Genomic DNA, 486 nt, shown 5'->3' on the forward strand with positions numbered 1-486 from the left:
AACTAACTCTCTTATATTTGCTTTTTCTCGACAGAGTCACCACCAACTCTCTCTCGTTTATATTTGCTTTTTCTCGACAGAGAAACCACCAACTCTCTCGTTTATATTTGCTTTTTCTCGACAGAGTCACCACCAAACTCTCTCGTTTCGTATTTTACTTCACAACAGAACATTATTGTATAATGGTATCCCACAACGACAAAGTACGTAGAGCTGCGCTCATGCTGAACATCTCGGGCACTTATTCACGCTGGGCATCGATCGTGGAAGCACGTATTGCCAGGCCCGAAGACTAAGCATTCATGCTGGACAAAAACGAGAAAGCGCGTATGTGCTGGTCGAGAAAGCACGTATTCGGCGCCGTACTGTTATGTCGAGGTCAGACACCTGTATTTCATTCTTTGCTCACTTTCCAGAGTACGAACCGTAGTTCCATACAATTTTTGCCTTTTAAGCTACGCTCCGTAGAGTGTAGTGCCAGTTTAT

The sequence above is a fragment of the Colletes latitarsis genome, unplaced genomic scaffold (genome assembly GCF_051014445.1).
Source record: "Colletes latitarsis isolate SP2378_abdomen unplaced genomic scaffold, iyColLati1 scaffold0042, whole genome shotgun sequence".
Lineage (NCBI taxonomy): Eukaryota > Metazoa > Arthropoda > Insecta > Hymenoptera > Colletidae > Colletes > Colletes latitarsis.